Below are 19,981 nucleotides of genomic sequence, written 5' to 3' on the forward strand. Positions count from 1 at the left end.
ACTTGTGAAATTTAAACAAATGTTTTTAACTAAAAATGAAAATATTCTTGATGTCATGTCTGGAGAGAAATAACAAAATTCACGTGGAACTAACCTGGAAGATAACAGGTTCAGAATGAATTTATGCTAAAGCAGACTTTTGGTATATAATATGCATAGTGTAAAACCTGAACTAGAAGCCAAATATTTTCTACAAATTAACAAATCCCTATAACATGTCTATATATATATATCTATATATATATATATATATATATATATATATAATCAACCCAACCAGAAAAGAAAAAAAGAAGATGATAAATGATGATAGATTGGGTCTTACTATGAAATCCCTTGACTATTCTATTATCTTTTATAAATTCTACAATTATGACAATAATAGTCTACAAGAGGGTACTCTATCAGGTAACATTTTCAGAGTAAGAATGGCTTTGACTGCGATTCTGTTTCCAATTCTGGCACCACATATGATCCCCCAAGTTCCACTCAGTGATAGCTAGGCACAAACTCAGAGTAAGTCCTGAGCATCCCTGAGTGTGACTCAAAAGTAAATCCCAAAATTCAGTGACATAAAGATAAAAGCAGTCTATATTTTTTTCTCATGAAAATCCTTATGAGTGAATCCATATATTTTCAGGGAAACCCCATTCTTGAGGCCAATTGTAAATCAGATGTTTTCTAAATCATTGTCATGCCTTTTTTTAGGCCGTTACTCTTTGTGTGATCCAAACTGAATTAACTTGTCAAACAGTTTTCTGCTGGTAGAAAAGAAAAAGAGAGCATGGCAGAGAAGCACTGAATATCTTAAATCCTATAACAAGGAAAGGGTCACATGCCTTTTAGAAATGTTCTGTACTTATAGGTGCCAACCATTATTCTATTGTTCTTGGAGATGAGGTGACAGAATTTGGTGGAGAACTGGAAATCTTTCTTTCACATGGACTACAATTTTTATCTCTAGGAAAAGAATGCCAGCCCAATCCATGCTAGATAGATACATAAAGAATCAGATCCCAAATGTGAAGATACATAAGAAAATTCACTAATGAAATTTTCTTAATATGTCCATAACTTTTTTAACTTTATCTACTTAAGAAATATTCTAGGGGGAAAATGAAGGAAAAACAATATTTGTGCATTCATTGACACTTCTCTACAGTTAGGAAAATTGGAGAACAAAGTTGATAGAATGGTAATATAGTCACAACACATTTAGCCTTAAGCTAAGATAACAAACACTGATTATGATAAATAAGCAGAAATTAGGAAAACTGGCCAGGTAAACAGCATCATTTCTCTCTCTCTCTCTCTCTCTCTCTCTCTCTCTCTCTCTCTCTCTCTCTCTCTCTGGGCAAATAAGCTTAAAGTTTCTTGCATATTAATTGAAGATTTTTACTCACCTCACTTATTCACCAAGTTAATCAAAATTTCAAGAATGGAAACCATGGATCTATTGACTATGAAAATTGCTTAGAGCAGACATATCAATTAGAAATTTTTGTGCTTAATTTCAATGAACATTTTATCCAGGCCCACTAAAGTTGGACTGTCAGTTCGGATATTGGTAGCAATAAACCAATAAATAGAAATAATGTGATTTATACCTAAATTAGGGGTTTTAAATATCAGTGTCAGTTATATAATAATTAAAAGTAATTCTTAGGGGCTGAAATAATAGCACAGTGGGTAGAGTGTTTGCCATCAGACGACCCAGGTTCAATTCCCAGCATCCCATATGGTGCCCCGAGCACCCCCAGGAGTAATTCCTGAGTGCATGAGCCAGTAACCCCTGTGCAACTCCAAGTGTGACCCCCCAAAAAATAAGTCTGAGATATTCTATTGCACATAGGGCTCCTCCCTCTTCACCCCATTTGTTATGAAACAGGGAGTTAAGGCAATTCCCTCAACTTCCAAGTTGATGGAAGAACAGGATATGTATGAGAATCTGGTTGACATATTTCAAGAGAAAACTGTCACTCTTCTTTGTAGGTTGGCAGAGCAAAAGAAGTAGGACTTAATTTTGAAGAATTGGTTAGAAAGATACAGTAGGGCTCTAAAGATATTTATTGGCCTCACAAAATCTTAGTTTTCTAATTTACAATGTGGAAATAATTTCCACGTAGGCCTTCAAATCACTTCAAACAGGTTTATAATAACCATAAATCATTATCTGTTGTAATTATTGATGGTTTGGTTTTGATCAATGCAATTCTTTGAAAGTTTGATTTAGATAATAAACATGACCCTGTCACTGTTGAAAATATCAGAGTATAGAATTTCAGGCCCATGAAATGGAATCAGCTACTGGATACTTCAATGTTAGGAATCTGGAATGTAACAGGCCTTAGTATTGATTTACTAAGCAAAATGCCTTTTCTAATCCAGATGCATACATGAGATTTTGAAGTCCCAAGGTTTTCCTGTCCTTGGTTCTATATTTACAAAGAATAGTTTTATTTACCTTTGTTTTATGAGGTTTTGTTATTGTTGTTCTACATGTTTGAAGGAGCATCCTACCAGCTCATTCTATAACTGTGTAAAATAACATATCAATATCCGTATCAATAACAGCTCAGATATGCGGACTCATAAAAATGTCTATCATCCTGTCCTCATGCAAATGATCGCTAAAATAGTGATAGCACCCAGGTAATTGTAATATACCGAAATTGCAGACTTGGGTCAAGTAGTAAGGAATGAATAACTCACAATTCTATAGAAAAGAGTAGAATCCATGTCCCTGGGTGCTTTTCAAAATTCAGTGTATCTGTATTTTGCATTGTCTTTGTCTTCTTGAAATTCTGTAGTTTGAAATTGAATTAGAAACCACCTTCATATTAAAAAAAAACAACTCTCATGAAAAATCAGCTAGTTAATGCACAATGAATTCCATTTGCCAAAGCCCTCTTGGACTTTGAAGTATAAAAGTCCATTTTCTTGTAGAAAACAATTTGGATTGCCTACAGGTCATATTAGGAGATTATAAGGTATCTATGTAGTTCATGACCCACTCTACAAGAAATTATTCTTTGTACAAAGCATAAGAGAGGGAGGAAAAAGTCATTAGTTTTTTGTCTAGGAAAGTTATATCCTGGAGTACCACCTCCCAGTGGTTTAGGATGCTTTGAAATCTGGGTTTAGGACAGACCAAGATCCGATAGCCTGAGGGAAACCATTTCCTCTGTTCACACACCATTTGTTTTAAAAATGTTTAAGCATATCCTGAATTGCTCTTCTGTGCTTTAAAGCCACAGTAGCATCACTTCAGGGAGAAATGAATTCCCGTTTCTTCGTTACTTGTACAAACCCTTTCCATAACTAATCAGGGCAATTTAGGAAAGGTTTTAGATTAATATCTACCTTTGTCCTTTTATTTGGAGGAAGTTAGAATGTGAGGGGAAATATCATGCTTTGTGCTTCAGAGAATTCTTAGGAGCAACTAGGGAAATGTACAAAAGTAACCCTTTTAAAATAGTTTTGAAGTGTTATCCAATACATGCTAATCACTATTTATGTTGTCACTGTATCTAAGAATTGAGGCTGAAACAATAGGACATGGGAGCAAAATATTTGAAATGGCATGAAACTCATATTCCCTCAGGGCAACCATTCCTTCGTGGTCTGAAAAAAATAAAACTTATTTTCTGCGGCTTTAAAGAGCCCCTGGTTCTTTTAAGAAACTAAAAGAATTTTCTCCTGAACAAAAATCCCACTTGCTTCTTCCTATGCTTCCTTGCTTGCCTGTTTCCATTCTAGAAAAGCCTTTACTCTCTCTTAAACACATTCTTCTCTCCTGCTCTTCCCTCACATCTTTCTAAATAAGTTTCAGTAAAACCTCTCTTGCTTCACCAAAAAATTAAAAAGAAATGAAGAACCTATGTAAGTGTGAAATCCTAAGCTCTCATCGAAAATCACACATTATTTCAGATAGTTCTTGGATTGTCATATGTGATCAGGAATGCATCTTGTGTTTTCCTTTGTATTTTCTAAATAACTTACTGAGATCTTGTTTTCATAATTGAAAATTGGCCATTTTTAAGTGTGCAGTCAGCAATGCCTCCACCCATATCTAATTTCAAAACATTTCTCCACAATGAAACTCTTGACCCATTAATCTTAGTATTTCTTCACTTCTCCTCCCCAGGGCTGGAAACCACCAATCTACATGAGGTCTCAACCGCTTCTACTTTTTCGATTTACTCCTTTTCCTGAAAGCCCATCCCAGGACTTTTGATCATCAAGCATCACAGCAGACCTTAAAGGGTAAGGAGCCCACCTAGCCCTCTCTGCATTCAAGGAAGCTCATGCTAAAGACAACATGATCACTAAACTGCCTTTACCAACCCTTTCCTACCTAGATGTCACCCTATCTCCCTAGTTACTCTTTCTCCTGGACATTGGTCCAGACTCTAAATCTATGTTGTCATGCCTTACATAGAAAGATCTTCAAAAATGCTGATCATAATGTAATTTTTGGTTATTTTTTATCAATACTTTATCAATACCCCAGGGCTGGAGCGATAGCACAGTGGTAGGGCATTTACCTTGCACGCAGCCAACATGGCTGCCCCGAGTTTGATTCCTCTGCCCCTCTCGGAGAGCCCAGCACACTACCGAGAGTATCGCGCCCTCACTACAGAGCCTGGCAAGCTACCCGTGAAGTACTCAATATGCCAAGCACAGTAACAACAAAGTCTCCAATGGAGACGTTACTGGGCCCGCTCGAGCAAATCAATGAACAACGAGAGGGTGGTGATGGTGATTTTTATCAATGTAGCTAAGCCACTCTGGGGGTAATATGCCTGTCTTTTCCCTTTTCCAATTCTCATTGTGTGGGTAATCCTTAGAATTTGTATTTGTGGGATAACAGCCTTACCAATTAATACATTTTTATTAATTTATTTCAGTCTGCACAGGGCTGGAGCGATAGCACAGCGGTAGGGCGTTTGCCTTAAAAGCGGCCAACATGGCCAACCCGAGTTCGATTCCTCCGCCCCTCTCGGAGAGCCCGGCAAGCTACCGAGAGTATTCGATATGCCAGACACAGTAACAACAAAGTCTCCAATGGAGACGTTACTGGGCCCGCTCGAGCAAATCGACGATCAACGGGAGGGCCTTTACCTTTACCTTTACCTTTCAGTCTGCAATGTTCCTACATTATAATAAGAGGCCATGTTTGGAAGACAAGATGCTGGCTGGAACATAATTTTCAGTATCAATTTCCAAGTTGTGGTCAGAGCTAACCTCTCATCTCTGATAATCAAAACACCCAGATTACTTATCTAGTGTCATCTTTGGTAAGAAAGAATCACTTCCAGGATACTTTACATGCTATTCTTCAAACTACTTATGATCTGTCAGCATTTCCAGACAAATTAAAAAATATTGGAATACTGGTGATTTTGGTTTGAGATTAGAGTTAAATCTCATTTAAACCTACTTTAACTGTAGCTCGAAGTATCACAATAAAACAGTAGTGGTGCAATAACAAGCAGGTATAATTTTATAATTTTAACATCAACAACCAAAATGTTCAGTAAAAGGAAAAAACTGAAAGAGACTAATCTTAATGTGGAAAAAAATTAAGACTAAGAACATTTTCTGATATTGATTTCCATTTATAATAAAAAAAACTTCAAAGTATGTGCAACTAAAAATGAACAAGACATAGAAATCTAGTTGTCTTAAAAAACCAAATGTCTCTTTTTTATTAATGAGTGCTCTTTTAGAAAAATAATTTGCATTTCATTCATTATAGCAGGATAAATTATGTTGAAATTCTCCTATTATACAACAAAATATTCAAGGTAAATATGCAAGCAATAGCTCTAAAATACATGTCCCAAAGCAGAAAGAACATGAGTCAAATATTTAGAAAAAAATGAAACTAAAAACTGAAAAGTAAAAACTTTTACTGACCTGAAGAATTTGCTGCCTTTTGACAAAGGGTAAAATGATCAAGTAAGGAAAGTCATTAATTTTGCATGAAAAGGAGGCTGAAATGGAAACTCTACCTTGCAATAATACTTTAGCTAAATACTGAAATAGAAAAACATGTCTTTTTTATATCTGGATGAGGAAATAACCAAATGGCCTAAACAACTTAGCCATTAAGTGTGAAATTAAAAAAAAAAAAAAAGACCTTTCCTTCCTGAGGTTTCACAAGCATGGTCTTATTTTGCTTTTTTGTGTTCTAGCAACTGCAATCTCTCCCAAATACAATGAAAGAAAACTTAAAAAAGATAAAAATGAATCCTCTTCCCCGCCCCTACATTTATAAAGGACACATTGCATGTCAAATAAGGTGGAGAGTAAGAACGTTTGCAAAATGTCTCCCAACGAGTCTTCTTTCAATACAGAGACTCATATACAAACACGTTCTCCTTCTAATCCTGCTCTGTTTCTTAGCGCATCTTTGGAATTATTACTTATACAAATGAGTCTTTTAAGACAGTTTGATTATTGTGTTTGGTGAAATATATCCTCCAATTAAACACCTCCGTGGTTTATATAGATTTGTTTTAGAACTGACAAATTATATTTAAGTTTCATTGTTAGCACAGAACTGTAAACTTTCTTTTTCCCCCCCAATTCATTAATAGGTGAAGACAAAACATATTAGTCATTTGCAGGAGGGAGGATACACCGGAAGTGCCCAGAGATCTCTCCTGGTGTGTCTCGGGAGACAATATCCTCATACGGTTGGGATGGCAGGATTGACCTTGCTTAGGTCCAGTCTAAGCAAGACTAAAGCCCTACACCTTCTGAACTACTGCTCCACCCCACAGTATACAAGTCCTTTTTCTGAATTCCTTGGTTAAATGGTGAATTGGATTATGTACCTTATTTAAATCAACACAAGATACTACTAAAACCATGATAATTATAAAGTAATCAGATTTCTATTAAAAAAGTCATTAAAAGTAAAATGCATCTGCAGCCTTTAAAAGAAAGATTAATGGGGGGGGGGCTGGAGTGATAGCACAGGGGAGAAGGGCATTTGCCTTGCACACGGCCGACCCAGGTTCGAATCCCAGCATTCCATATGCTTCCTTGAGCATCGCCAGGAGTAATTCCTGAGTGCAAAGCCAGGAGTAACCCCTAAGCACTGCCGGGTGTGACCCAAAAAAGCAAAAAAAAGAAAAAGACAGATTAATGGGAACCAGAGTGACAGAACAGCAGATAGGGAACTTGTCTTGGATGCAGACAAGTCTTCCATGGGTTCCATTCCAGCAGTTAATGCAGTTGCTCGAATCCTCTAGGAATGATCTCTGAGTGGAGAGCCAGGAGTAAGTCTAAACATGGACAGATGTGGACCCAAAACCAAAAATAGGGAGGGAAAACATTAAAATAGGGAAATTTCAATGATTAAGTGCATAAATTTAGGAACAAAAGCAATAATACCGTGGGTAGGGTGTTTGCCTTGCATGCAGCCCTTACAGGTTTGACTCTCGGCATCCCAAATTGTCTCCCAAGCACTGGCAGAAGTGATTCTTGAGTAATCCCTGAACATCTCCAGGTGTGGCCCCCAAACAAACAAAATTTTAAAAAGAGTATACATTTGAAAAAAATACGTAGGGACACCAAGCAGAGATCAGGTATAAGAAAAATTCAGATATTCAAGAACAGAGATATTAGAATGACAAATTTAGTAGAATTGCATGTTTGGTAGAAATAAAGATTATAAAATCCTCAAAACTAATGAAGATCTTGAAACTTTAATTCAATATCAAAATTGAATCCATAAAACATATGCATTTAGACTTAAAGAAAACTCTTGATAGACTATGATAAAAACAGCTATTAAAGAACATTTACAAACTACTGATAAAATAATATCATGGAATCACAATATAACAAAAATCCCCATCCCTGTTAATTTTTTCAGTTCTGGGAATTAACCCCAGGCCCACACATACAAGGCAAATGATCTACAGAGGTAATTCTCCAGCCCTTAACATAAATTTTCAATCAATAAAATATTATTTTAAAAGCTGAAGAAATATTTCAGATGTTTAATCTGAATGCTGGGAAAAAATAATTACAACAGACTCCTCCATGAAAGAAAAACCCCAAAATTTAAATGAAATATTTGATTAAACACACCTCTTCAAGGGACAAAATTGTTAATCACGTAGTGATGACTTCAGATTCTAGAGAAAAATGAAATTCCTAAGAAGATCAGAGTTTGGACAATGTCAGCTGTGGGACATTTTTTTTTTTTGTTTACAGATAACATGAACACCAGAGGTGGTGCTGTGCTTGGTACTATGCCAAGCACCAAGGAAGAGGAGGATACATCAAGCTACTCAACAGTCTTGATCCCAGAGACTCAGAAACAAATCTCGAAACCCAGCGGCTTTTGGCAGAAATGTGTCCAGACCCCGCAGTAGGTTACTGTCGCCGGGCCACCCCAGGGGGTAATGGGTGCTGTCCTTCCGCCTGCTCCCTCTTGGCGACTTGGTGGCTGTCATCCTCCAGAGGCCATTGAACAGTCAGGCTGGGGCCCACAGTGACGAAACTTGTTGTGTCTCACGGGATGGGGGAGGAGGTGGAGCCGGGCCTGTCCTCCCCACCCTAACGAGACCCCAAGTCATCGTCCACGAATGGCCTCTTTGGCTCCTCATCAAGCTGCTCAACGGCCTTGATCCCAGAGACTCAGAAACAAATCTCGAAACCCAGCGGCTTTTGGCAGAAATGTGTCCGGACCCCGCAGTAAGTTACTGTCGCCGGGCCACCCCAGGGGGCAATGGGTGCTGTCCTTCCGCCTGCTCCCTCTTGGCGACTTGGTGGCTGTCATCCTCCAGAGGCCATTGGACAGTCAGGCTTGGGCCCGCAGTGACGAAATTTGTTGTGTCTCACAGGATGGGAGGGGGGAGGTGGAGCCGGGCCTGTCTTCCCTACCCCAATGAGACCCCAAGTTATCGCCCACGAATGGCCTCTTTGGCTCCTCATCAAGCTGCTCAACGGCCATGATCCCAGAGACTCAGGAGCAGATCTCTAAACCCCAGTGGCTTTTGGCAGAAATCCCTCCAGATTTAAGTGTTAAAATTTCAGAATTTCAAAACCACATGGCCCTACTGCAGCCACACGACATCATATGTTATTCATAACCAGCAATAGAACACAAATTGTCTATTGTTGCCTTTTCAGCAGATCTGAGTGTTGGGGTAAAATATTAAATAATGGTGGGTCTGGTGTCGAAATAGTGAATGTGATCAAAGTAGAGAGAGAGTAATGTAGAAATCATCCACCCCACAGGCAGGGGGAGGGTGTGGGATGGGGGTATACTGGGATTTTTGGTGGTGGAGAATGGGCACTGGTGAAGGTACGGGTGTTTCATTGTATGACTGAGACTTAGACTCAAAAGCTTTGTAACTGCTCTCACGGTGATTCAATAAATAAAATTATAAAAAAATGAAAAAGAAAAAAAAAGTAAGGTGGAGTTCGTGCACAATTCAATCAACTAATCAGTGGCTGAATAAATAGCAGTACTCCTACAAAAAAAAAAAAAAGAAGGGGAGGATAGTGTAATGAATAGTTCTATTGTGATCCCAGAAATAGAGATATTTGTCTTGGGAGTCCTGGAAGTATCAGTGCCTATCAGTAACAAATAATATATATCTTTCTCGTGAAGATGATGTTCTCATTAATCTTTCACTGTTTCTCTGAGAACAATTTCAAATTGCATTGCCTAGCACACAGTGTCTTGCAGGGCCAGAAGATAACAAAGAAGCAGAGAGTAAAAGTCAAAAGAATCAACAACAAAATGTATTTACTAATGCAAATACTGGATAGAGGAATTATTAAGGTCGTTAAAATATCTGATAGCACAGTGGGTAGAGCATTTGCCTTGCACGCGGCCGACCCGGGTTCGATTCTTCCATCCCTCTCGGAGAGCCCGCCAAGACACTAAGAGTATCCCAGCCAAAAAGCAGAGCCTGGGAAGCTCCCAGGCGTATTTGATATGCCAAAAACAGTAACAAGTCTCACAGTAGACATGTTACTGGTTAATCAAAAAAATTATTGACTAAAGAATATTTTTTTCAGTGGTAAAAAAATTATTCAGGTGTGAGTTTGAAGATTTAGAAATAAAGAATGATAGAAAGAAAAATGTCAATATATCCAAATAAGGATATGTAAGTAAATGTATGAAATGACTATAAGGTTTGATTGAATTTAAAATTTCTACTTAACACTTGTGTTCCTACTTTTTAATAAACACCCAAAGTCATGTATATTAAAAAGATCAGATTAAAGACTTAAAGGAAAGGAAAAGCAGGAAGGACATTTGCCTTGCACCGGAAGACAGTCTGTACAGGTTCTATTTCTGTTGTCTCATACAATCCCTACAACACTACCAGGAATAATTCCTGAGTTCAGAGTCAGGAGTAACCCCTGAACAGGAGTATGGTCCAAAATCAGAAAACAATGACTTAAAAGAAAATAAGGAAATAGATTTCTGCTTCCTCCCATGTTGGAATAAAAAAACTGCTTTGGGGGACCAGAGAGTATGGGGGTTAAGACTTGTTGTACCCTTGTCACCATATGGTACTATGAGCATCCCTAAAGGCTCCCTGAACATCATTGGGAGTGGCCAGGTCCAGGTAATCCCAGCTCAACAAGGCCCCCAATAGTAGCATCGGATCCTGGCATTGAGCCAATGGTCAGGTTGGCTGAGAATCTCTGAAAAGTGCCTTTAGACCTCCTGAGCGCTGTTTGAACACCCCCCCCCACACACCAATATAAAAATAAGAAGATGGATATTTCAATTAGCAGTAGCAAAGTCCTTCATTAGTACTCAAATTTCAAATATGAATAGTATGAAAAAATTATGAAATCAAAATTTCATTCCCTGATGACAACACTAGACAAAATATTGCATGAAAAAAATGCACACCCATGTTTCTTTATATATAAATGCAGAAATTCTTGAAAAAAGTTTGACCAAATATTTTTGGTTAGTAAAAAATATTTTAGAGAGATAGTACAGCAGGTAAAGCCTTTGCCCTGCGCTTGACAGATCCAGGTTCAACTTACAGCTCCCAAATGGTCCCAAGAACACTACCAGTAATTCCTGCGTACTGAGCCAGGAGTAACCCCTGAAAATCGCCAGAGGTGGTCCCAAAACTTTAAATAAATAAATAAATAAAATAGGTTTATTCAGGTCCAAAAATAACTGTAAAAGGGATTCTGCTTCAAGATTAATTTGGATTTATGCCTGAGATAGAAACACAGGTTAACTCTTGAAAATAAATCAATAAAATTCACATAATTATTTCAATATATGTAGAAATGGCATTTGGGCAGGGCCACAAAGACAGTATAGCAGGCAAGGCACTTGCCTTGCATACCAATCTGAATTTTATCCCCAGCATCCATATGATATCCTGAGCCCTACCAGGAGAGCACAGTCAGTAGTAAGCCCTGAACACAACCATATGGTCCCAAAATTAAAAACAACAAACAGAAGAATTTTGCATAAGCTATCATTTGTTCTCGATTAAAATTAGCAAAAAATTATCAAATTAATTTTAAAAATCATTAAATATAAAATTTACAACTAATATTAGAATAGTAAAATAGTAAAAAAGTTAAGAAGACTATTTTCCTTTTTCAAAAATAAAATAGAATTTTTTTTCTTTTCACATCACTTTCTTTAGTGAAGCAAAATAGTTTCCGTTGGAAGAAATTTAGAAAGATGTGAGGGAAGATTCCTCCACTCCCCCCTCGGAGAGCCCAGCAAGCTACCGAGAGTATCTCGCCCGCACAGCAAAGCCTGGCAAGCTAACCATGACCTATTCAATATGCCAAACACACTAACAACAAGTCTCATGATGGAGATGTTACTGGGCCCGCTCGAGCAAATCGATGAACAATGGGAGGATCGTGATGTGATCGTGTGATCATGAGGGAAGAGAAAAAATACTTCTCACAAGAAGAGACTATTCACAGAACTAGAAAGACTTCAATCTTGGGAGGTATATTTTGCTATTTTGCGAGACAAGGCAAAAAAAAAAAAGAAAGAAAAAAGGAAAAGAGATTGGTGTTCAAGAGAGGACAGGGTCTTCTCAAGAGGGAAAAAAGCAGAGAATGGCTTTTGCCTGAAGGTTCTATCCAGTTTCTCCAAATTGGCTTGGCTTGGGTTTTCTGCGTACATAAAAATTAATCTGGATGTTGTTGTCACCAGGAAAACCTAGTACTCTTGACAGTTCTTTCATAGTCTTATCATGACTTTAGATTCTACCATAGTTTATCCTGTTCTGAGAAGTCTACTCCTCTCTGGGTCGGGGCTGGGTTTCTCCATCTCCTAACACTCAGGATTAGCATCTAAAAGCGATGTGGTATCAAGCCTTTGACTACTTCCAATCTGGCAGTTTATTTCCGAAGACTCATTCCCACTCAATGCCTCTTTTGCAAACCACAACACCAAAAAGGGGAGAGAGAACAAAAGGGAATGCCCTGCCACAGAGGCAGGGTGGGATGGGGGATGGGGGGTGGGAGGGATACTAGGACCCATGGTGGTGGAAAATGGGCACTGGTGGAGGGATGGGTTCTTGATCATTGTATAATTGAAACCCAAGGACAAAAATTTGTAAGTCTACAACTGTACCTCATGGTGTTTCACTAATAAAATTTTTTTTAAAAAAGACTCATTCCCAGGGGCTCCTTATCTATCTGCCTGCAAGGAATATTTTTCTTCTAGAGACTTCACCCCCTTAAACTTATTGAACATTTTCTTACATGTACTAGACAATATGATCTGAAAAAAAATTACAATCACCCTGACTGCAAAGGAAAAAGTCTTTATTTGCAGATGCTGTGCTCTTCCATCCAGAAAAATCTGAAGGAATAAAGACAAATAGATATTAGGGAGACTATATTGAACTACTAAGTGAGATTGGCAGGGCTTCACAATACAAGGTCAGTATTCAAAGATCAGCTATACTTTACATAATAAAAATTAAAAATTGGGATGAGAAGTGGCTTTTATAGAGTCAGAGAGATACCGTCGGGGTTAAATCACATACCTGGCATGTTGCTAATCCTGGTTTTAACCTGGCACCACATTTCTGAGCATTGCTTGGTACAGCCCTAGAGTCTTAGGAGAATCACCAGGGTGGCCTGGATAATCCTTAACACCATAGGGCCTAAGTATCACCACATCTTCAGGCCTTGCACGGAACAGACAACCGGGTTAATCAAGAATTGCTAAGAGGAGATGGGGAGACTCCTGAGTACTATATGGGAGATTCACTGACCCTCCCCACTCTCACCCCTACCAATGACACTTGCAGTAAATTAAATAACCATGAATTTCTTATAGATAAATATCTAAAGTTTAGACACAAGGTATATACTGTGAAAACTCCAAAACATGATTGAGGAAAATGATAGAATTATTATATATGACGCCTATCTTAGTACGTTTACAGTGAGTTGGATTCATTTTTCTTGACATCCTTTCATTTGTGTATTTTTAAACCAATTATTCTTTACTTTTATTACCTCCTTTCTACTTCCTTTAGATACATACTGCTGCAGACCTCTTCATGACTTATAACTAGCAACTAGGGCTCATTTGATTTGACGCAAACTTTTCTATGTAAATTTTCAAGAATAAAATTGCCTTTAAAAATGCATAGCCCTGTGCCAGGCTGTCTCATTCAGGGCAACCCAGAGGGGGGTGGGTGAGGCCCCTCCCCATCCCAATGGAGCCACCCCCGGCAGCTGAAGACCTCCAGAGCTCAACCGCCCCCTTGCTTATGGCTGTTCTCCACATGCTCAGATGAGCCTCACCCAGGAGTCAATTTATTCTTGGACATCTCATACTTTACACCACCAATACACCAAGATTCGTATATGTATACACATACACACACACATATATATGCATATATATATATATATATATATAAAAGACACAACCTTTAACAACCTGTTAGTAATTTCTTATGTAACAGACACAACCTTTAACAACCTGTTAGTAATTTCTTATAGAAAGGCTTAATGTCTCCTGGTTAAAATTCAACAATCTTCACACACTTTCCTCTAAGAACCACTTTTGTCTCATTCTTAGTGGGTTATTCATAACAAGCAATACAAAATAAATTATTTCAATTCTATTTTGGGGCCAGAGTTTGGGTTCGGGATGGAAATGTGGTGACAGGAAGGCATAATGCTGGTGGGATTGGTGTCCTAATATTAAATTTAAAAAGATTTGTGAACAACTTAATAAAATAAAAACAATTACCTTTAAAGCATTACTATGCCAATGGGGTTGAAGAGATAGTAGAGTAGACAGGGCACCTGTCTTGCTTGCAGCCAACCCAGCTTTAATTCCCGGCTTCCCATAAGGACCCCTGAGCAACACCAGAGTGATCAACCCTTGAGCACAGAGCAATGATAATCCCCAAGAATAGTGACTTATGTACACCATACCTCCAAAAAAATTTGTTATGCTGAGACAGGGGCTTTAATTTTTGATATAATAAGCCTATTATAATTTCATATTTATATTTACACTTTTATTGAAATTCAAAACCATACATATGAAATACTAAATTTATACAAAATTTTAAAAAGTTATAAAGTTTTCATAATAGAAAAATCTAAACTCTAAGAACTAGAAATAAAAGAATCTTTGTAATGTATCAAACAATGAAAACTCATTAAAATACAATTTAAGTAGAGAAACATTAGAAACAATTTGTTCTATAAGCAAAATATTAGCAAAAACAAACTCAACAATGAGTAATAAGCTATATTCCAAATATCCAAAAGCTGCACTACAAAAATGAAGGGTACAGATAATATGATCATCTCAGTGATGCAAAAATGCATTTGGAGTGGACTGGAGGGATAGTACAATGGGTAGGACATCTGCTTTGTCCCTGGGTTAATCGCTGGCATCCTATATAGTTCCCTGAGCACCACTAAGACTAATTCTTATTTGTAGAGCCAGGAAAATTGCTAGATGTGGTCCCCAAACTAAAACAGTAATAATAAAATGCATTTGGGAAAAATGAGATTGATTTACTATTGCTTGCATTTGGAGTATCAGCACTCACCGCTTTTTCTTAGAGCTTCATTCTAGTTCTGTGCTCAGATAACAGTCCTAGTCATACTTTTAAGTTCATGTGTTGTGCCAATAATTTTTTTTTCATTTTTTATAATTTTATTTATTGAATCACCGTGAGAGAAGTTACAAAGCTTTCGGGTCTAAGTCTTGGTCATACAATGAAACACCCATACCTTCACCAGTGCCCATTCTTCACCACCAACAACCCCAGTATACCCCCATCCCACACCCTCACCCCCCACCTGGGGGGCAGATGACCTCCACATTACTCTCTCTCTACTTTAATCACACTCGATATTTTGACATCAGACCCACCATTATTATTTGGGATTTTACCCCAACACTCAGATCTTACGAAAAGGCAACAGTAGATAATCTGTTTGACAATTTGTTTGACAATTTGTTAGACAATTTTCTATTGCTGGTTATGAATAACATAAGATGTCGCATGGCTGCAGTAGTGGCTGCGCGATTTTGAAATTCCTAAATTTTAACAATTAAATCTGGATGGATGTCTGCCAAAACCTCCTGTGTTTCAAGATTTGTTCCTGAGTCTCTGGGATCGTGGCTGTTAAGCAGCTTGATCAGGAGCCAGAGAAGCCTTCGTGGGCGGCGACTCAGGGTCTTGTTGGGACAGGGAAGAAAGGGCCTGCTCCATCCCCATCCCGTGAGATGCCACATATCTTGTCACTGAGGTCTCAAACCTGACTGTCCAATGGCCACTGGAGGATGGCAGCCTCCAAGCCACCAAGTGGGAGCAGGCGGAGGGACAGCACCCTTTCTCCCCTGGGGTGGCCTGGCGACAGTAACCTACTTCAGGGTCCAGACGCATTTCTGCCAAAAGCCGCTGGGTTTCGAGATTTGTTTCTGAGTCTCTGGGATCATGGCCATTAAGCAGCTTGATCAGAAGCCAGAGAGGCCATTCGTGGGTGGTGACTCAAGGTCTTGTTGGGATGGGGAGGAAAGGGCCGGCTCCACACCCATCCCATGAGGTCTCACATGTCTAGTCACTGTAGACCCAATCCGGACTGTTCAATGGCCTTTGGTGGATGACGACCACTGAGCCACCAAGGGGGAGCAGGCGGAGGGACAGCACACCTTCCCCCCTGGGGTGGCCTGGTGACAGTAACCTACTGCAGGTTCTGGACGCAATTCTGTCAAAAGCCATTGGGCTTCAAGATTTGTTTCTGAGTCTCTGGGATCATAGCCATTAAGCAGCTTGATTAGGAGCCAGAGAGGCCGTTCATTTGCAGCAACTTGGGGTCTCATTGGGACAGGGAGGAGAGGACCGACTCCATCCCCATCCCATGAGATCTCGCATGTCTAGTCACTGGGGGCCCAATCCGGACTGTCCAACGGCCTCTGGAGGATAATGGCCACTGGGCTTCCAGGGGGAACAGGCAAAGGCACAAAACCTATTCCCACCTGGGGTGACCCAGCGCCAGTAACCTACTGCAGGGACCGGACGCATTTCTGCCAAAAGTCATTGGGTTTCGAGATTTGTTTCTGAGTCTCTGAGATCATGGCTGTTATGCAGTTCGATCAGGAACCAGAGAGGCCATGCCTCCAAGTATATAGCTGAGCCGGAGGTGGTTTGTGGGTGTGTTTCCCACATACCTAACTTTTGGCCGTTTACTTTCTTGGTAAACTTTGCCCCACGTTTTTGGGGTCTGGCCTAAGGCACAGCAGCAATTTGGGGGTAAATCTGAAGGCTCCATCAGGCTGCTGATGCACTGAAGGCTCCATCAGGCTGCTGATGCACTCGCCTCACAGGTACAAAATGACCTGCTGGCGGCACCATACCACCCCAATCATTTTTTATATCTCTAAATATCAAGACAGAATTGGAGAGATAATATAGCAGGAGAGCACCATGGAATCTGACCCCAAAACAAAAAAAAAGAAAGAAAGAAAACCAAAGGCAATAAAATAAATACTGAATAATGAAGTTATATTGAGCCAAACTTATAAGCTCTGTAGCCCTGTCTTCCCGTTGTTCATCCATTTTCTTGAGCGGGCACCAGTAATGTCTCCATTGTGAGACTTGTTGTTACTGTTTTTGGCATATCAAATACGCCATGGGGAGCTTGCCAGGCTGTCATGTGGATGGAATACTCTTGGTAGCTTGCTGGGCTCTCCAAGAGGGATAGAAGAATCGAACCCGGGCAGCCGCATGCAAGGCAAACGCCCTACCTGCTATGCTATTGCTCTAGTCCTCTGGCATTTGCTTACCAAGAGAAACTTTCCAATAGAAACTAATACTAGTCTTCGAGAGGAAGCTCGAGTTAGTGTGGGGAGAGGCACTTGAGCAATGTGGTGGAGAGTGTGGTGCTGGAATGTTTTATGTATAAAACCCTATCATTAACAGTGCAAACTATGGCACCAAAAATAAAATTAAAAAAAAAATGAACAGAGGATCTGAATAGATATTTTCCAAAGATACACAGTTGGGCAACAGGTACCTGAAAAAGAACTCATCATCACTAATTGTTGGGGTAGTAAAAATTAAGTCACAAGGAGATATCAACTCTCCTCAAATTTGTTAGATGGCTATTAAAAACACAAGAAATAACGAACATTAAAAAGGTAAAGGCCCTCCCATTGATCATCGATTTGCTCGAGCGGGCCCAGTAACGTCTCCATTGGAGACTTTGTTGTTACTGTGTCTGGCATATCGAATACTCTTGGTAGCTTGCAGGGCTCTCCGAGAGGGGCGGAGGAATCGAACTCAGGTCGGCCATGTTGGCCACTTGTAAGGCGAACGCCCAACTGCTGTGCTATCACTCCAGCCCAACGAACATTGGTAGAGATATAAAAAAAAAAAGAAATTCTTGTCAGTATTTAGGGAAATGCAGTTTGTTAAAGGCACTATAGAAAACAATATGTAAGTTCCACATCTCTCCAACTACCAAAAAACAAGGATACCATATGATCATACAATTCATTTCCCAAAAAAATAGAAACTATTATTTGAAAAGATATTGCCACGTTAATTGAAAAAATTTTTTGAAGAACTTAGACGTAGGCTAAAGAGATAGTGGGGGTCTAGGGTACCTGTGTTGCTGCTCAGAGTTTAGTCCCCGGCTTCCTATAGGGTCTCTCAGGTTCGCCAGGAGTATTTCCAGAGGACAGACCCAGAAGTAACCCCTGAACATCACCAACTGTGGTCCAAACACCAAAAAAAAAAAAGAGTTGAGATTTGAAAATAAGTTGTGATAAATAAGCTTTCTAGAATACAAACAGTCTGCTTTGCCCTGATGTCTAATATTTAACAATTCCAGTGTTGAAAATACTCTGCTCATGGTCATTTGTAAGCATTATGAAGTCATCTGTCTCTATAGTTGCAAAAAATTAGGAATTAGATCTTTTGAGAAATAATGAAGAATGAGCCACGATAGGGCACCCTAACTACTTCATATCATATACAAAAATCATTTTCAAATGTCGTTCCAGGGGAAAGTAAAAAGTTATAAGAAAAAGGTAATAGATTATCATTGGTCTATGATATTGGGATCTTTGTTTTCTAGTGTGCTGTTAAAGCAAAATTGTTTAATTTAGAAAAATAAGAGGGGAGACAGTGGCAGAAGGAAGAAAGCAAATTTCTGCAAATGAGAAAAATTTTCAAGTACACATCTCACAGCGAGATGCAGGTGAATTCAAAGATGTAAATGTACTTTTTTTTCTAGTGTGGAGACAGAGAGTAGAAGATACACAAAAAAATCTTTAAAAAATACTTTAAAAATCCAAACAGCAAGGAATATGAAAATGCAAGAATGATAACCATAGTCATATTAAAATCCTAATTAAGATTAAGGCTGGGAACTTCTCTAATCACAGTGCTTTACTAGAAGGGATGCTTGGTAAATATTTGTTGAAATTAAATTGGCAGGTGTGGCAACTTGTCTCCAAAGCTGCTCCTTTTCCCTCTGTTCAATAAACGTATGGGATAAAGGGACTTGTTATTATATGACTGTTCAATAAAATATGATCAAGTATGAGTATACAAGCCTCTTGAGTGAACACGCCAAGTGTGTTATGAAGCTTTTGAGCTTTCACTGCCTGGATAGCAAATAAACCAGTGATTGGCTCCACAAACAACTGTGCAACAGAAGAAAACAGCAAAACACAGCTGTCTGGTTACCACCAGAGTGTTACTCTGTAGTTATATAACAGCTGTTGTGTAATTGTGCATTGAACATAAAACACGTCTTGAAAAGAGAAACCATTAGATTTTCCAAAAAGACATTTAGAACAAGGAGGTGGGGTGGGGCCAGGGGTGTGGGTGGGGGAGTGGAAACACTACACACATTTCTAGATGGTCTTCAAGCATAAGGAGAGGATGGCTGTCTTCCAAACTAAGGGAAAAGTAGGGAGGGAAGGAGGAAATTTAAAAAAAAAAAAAGAAAAAAGGAATTTAAGGGAATGGTTCACGAAACTGGTCCAACCCTGTTCTTGTAAATAAAATTTTATTGGAATCCCACCCATTAATGTATCTATTGTCTATAGTCTTTTTTTTTAATGTTGAGTAAGGACAGGTATAGCAGAAGCCAACTAGCCTAGAAAGTGAAAACTTTCATCTGTCCCTTTACAAAAAAAAAAAAAAGTTGGTGCTTTTTTTTTTTTTTTTTGCTTAACCCTGTTTAAAAGAATAAATTGCTGAGTTTAAGTGCCTTTGAGGGTGACTATTTACTTAAAAAATCCAAACAGCAGGATTTAAAACTCTTCTGAAAATTGAGAGAGCAGGACATGAAGAAAAAATAAGAACAAGAACTCTGGATTGGGAGTCAAACTGGCCGCAAATTGAACTTCGGTCTTGGGTTTTTTAGATCTGTTATTCAAACAAGTATCTTACTCTTTCTACACCTGGACGATATCCAATCAAGTCAGAACAGAGGG

The sequence above is a fragment of the Sorex fumeus genome, unplaced genomic scaffold, assembly GCF_029834395.1.
Source record: "Sorex fumeus unplaced genomic scaffold, SorFum_2.1 ptg000038l, whole genome shotgun sequence".
Taxonomy (NCBI): Eukaryota; Metazoa; Chordata; class Mammalia; order Eulipotyphla; family Soricidae; genus Sorex; species Sorex fumeus.